Below are 3,045 nucleotides of genomic sequence, written 5' to 3' on the forward strand. Positions count from 1 at the left end.
GCCACTGTAACAGTGTTGAGAGGTGGGACCTTTAAGAGGTAATTAAGCTGTGAGGACTCTGCCCTCATAAATGGATTAATGCCATTATCATGGGAGTGGGTTAATTATCCACCTGATAAAAGGGTAAGTTCAGCCCCCATCCTCTCCCTGTCTCTCCTTTGTACTTCTTCCTCATGTGATGTCTTCTGTCATGGGATGACCTTCGCCAGATGCTGGCATCATACTCTTAGACTTCTCAGCCTCCAGAACCATGAGCCAAATAAACTTCTCCTTATAAGTTACCCAGTTTGTGGTATTCTGTTATAGCAGCAAAAAAACAGACTAGAACAAATATATACTCTTTTTTTTGTCTGGGTTCTTTTCCTCGGTGTAATTATTTTGAGATTCATACTTGTTACATGTATCAATAGTTCATTTCTTTTTGTCAATGAATTGTATTCCATTGTATGAATGCAGCACAATTTGTCTATGCATTCACTTGTTAATAGATATTTGGGTTGTGTGACAGTCAGTTTTATGTGTCAAACTTGGCTAGGCTATAGTTCCCAATTATTCAATTAAACATAAATCTAGGTGTTACACTGGAAGTATTTTGTAGATGGGATTAATTTTCACAATTAGTTGACTTTAGACAAAGGAGATTATACTAGATTATCTGGGTGGGTCTGATTCAATCCATTGAAAGCCCTTAAGAGCAGAATTGAAGATTTCCTTTGAAAAAAGAAATTCTACCTGTGGACTGCAGCTTCAGCTCATACCCAGAGTTCCATCCTGCCCTCTTGATAGCCTACTCTATGGATTTTGGACTTGCCTACCCAGCCCCACGATCACATAAGTCAATTGCTTGTAATAAATCCCTTAAGGTATGTGTCCTATTGGTTTTTGTTTCTCTGGTTAAACCCAGACTGAGACAGGTTGTTTCCAAGTTTTAGCTATTGCAAATAAAACTCACATGAATATTTGTGTGCAAATCTTTGTATGGATCTGTTTCTTCTCTTGTGGATAAATACTTTGGAGTGGAATCAATAAATCACATGGTAGGTGTATGTTTAAGTTTTTAATAAACTGCTAAACTCTTTTCCAAGTTGGTTTACCTTTTTACATTTTCACTAGCAACGTGAGTCTTCCATCTTCTTCACATCTGCAGCAATATTTGGTATGGTCAGTCTTTTTAATATTAGACATTCTAATGTGAGGAGTGGTATCTCATCATGGTTTTAATTTGCATTCCCTTAGTGAGTAATAATGTTGAGCATCTTTTCATGCACTTACTCATATTTGCCAATTGTGTATCTTCTTTGGTAAGGTGTCTGCTCAAATCTTTTCCTCATTTTTAAAATTGGGTTATTTATTTTCATATTAGGGAGTTTGAGAGATTTTAAATGTTCTAGACAGAAGCCCTATATCATATATATGATTTGCAAATATTTTCTCCCAGTCCATTGGCTGTTTTTTTTTCATTCTTTTAACAGTGTCTTTAGAAGAGAAGTGTGTTTTTGTTAAGTCAAATTTATCAATTTTTTCTCTTACGAATCATGCTTTTGGTGTCATATCTAAGAAATCTTTGCCTAATCCAAGGTCACAGATATTTTCTCCTATGTTTTCTTCTCGAACTTTACAGTTTTAGGTTTTATACTTAGGCCTATGCTCTATTTTGAGTTAATTTTTAAATACAAAGTGGGATATGGATCAAAGTTCATTTTTGTGCATTTGGATATCTAATTTTTTCAGCACCATTTGATGAAAAGACCACCCGTTTTTCACTGAATTCTCTTCGTATCTTTGTCAAAAATTAGTTGTTCATATATGTGTAGATCTATTTCTGTTCTCTCTATTCTGCTCCATTGCTCTATTTGTTTATCTTTGTGGCAGTACCACATTGTCTTGATTACTGTAGCTTTACAATAAGCCTTGGAATCAGATAGTGTTAGTTCTTTGCCTTTGCTCTTTTCAAAGTTGTTATTGCTATTCTATATCCTTTGCATTTCCATATGATTTTTAGTATCATATTGTCAAATTCCATAAAACAGCCTCTTGAAATTTTTGCTGGAATTGTGAATTTGTAGAAAAATCTGGAGACAATTGATCTCTTAACAATATTGAGTCTCCCAACCCATGAACATGGCATAATTATAATTTATTTATATCTCTTCAATTCCTCTCCCTAATGTTTTACAGTTTTCAGTGTACAGGCCTTGCACACCTTTTGTCAGACTTATCACTAAGTATTTCATATTTTTTGATGTTATTATAAATGGTATATTAAATTTAAATTTCTGGTTGTTGGTTGCTAGTATGTGGAAATGCAATTGACTTTTCTATATAGGTATTCTATCCTTCAACCTTGCTAAATTCACTTTAGTTCTAGTAGCTGTTTTGTAGATTCCATCAGATTTTTTGTGGATAAAAACACTGTGTTGAGCAAAAGAAGTCACATACGAAAGAATATGAACTGCTTGATTCCATTTAAATGGAGGTCTAGAATAGGAATAATAATTGATGGTGACACAAGTCAGAATAATGTTATTTCTTTTTTATTTTATTTTATTTTATCAATATACAATATAGTTCGTGTCCCTTTATCAATTCCTCCTTTTCCTCCCCCCTCCCCCACATCGACATCATATCTGTTCACTTGTCTTAACAAATTTAAGGAATTGTTGTGATCTTTGTGCCTTCTTCCTCCCCCATTCATTCGTTTATTTACTTTTTAATTTTTATTAGCTCCCACCGACAAGTGAGAACATGTGGTATTTCTCTCTCTGTGCCTGGCTTATTTCACTTAATATAATTTTCTCTAAGTCCATCCATGTTGCTGCGCACGGCAGTATTTCATTTTTTTTAATAGCAGAGTAGTATTCCATTGTGTAGATATACCAAGAATAATGTTATTTCTGAGATGGGGCGGGGGCATATAGACTGGGAAGGAGCATGAGGAATGAAGGAAATGTTCCATGTCTTAATATGGGTAGTGATGACATGAGTATATTCATACCTAAAAATTCATTGAAGTGTTCACCGGTAATCAGGACACTGATGTGCTCG

The sequence above is a fragment of the Galeopterus variegatus genome, unplaced genomic scaffold, assembly GCF_000696425.1.
Source record: "Galeopterus variegatus unplaced genomic scaffold, G_variegatus-3.0.2 Scaffold260, whole genome shotgun sequence".
NCBI classification, from domain to species: Eukaryota; Metazoa; Chordata; class Mammalia; order Dermoptera; family Cynocephalidae; genus Galeopterus; species Galeopterus variegatus.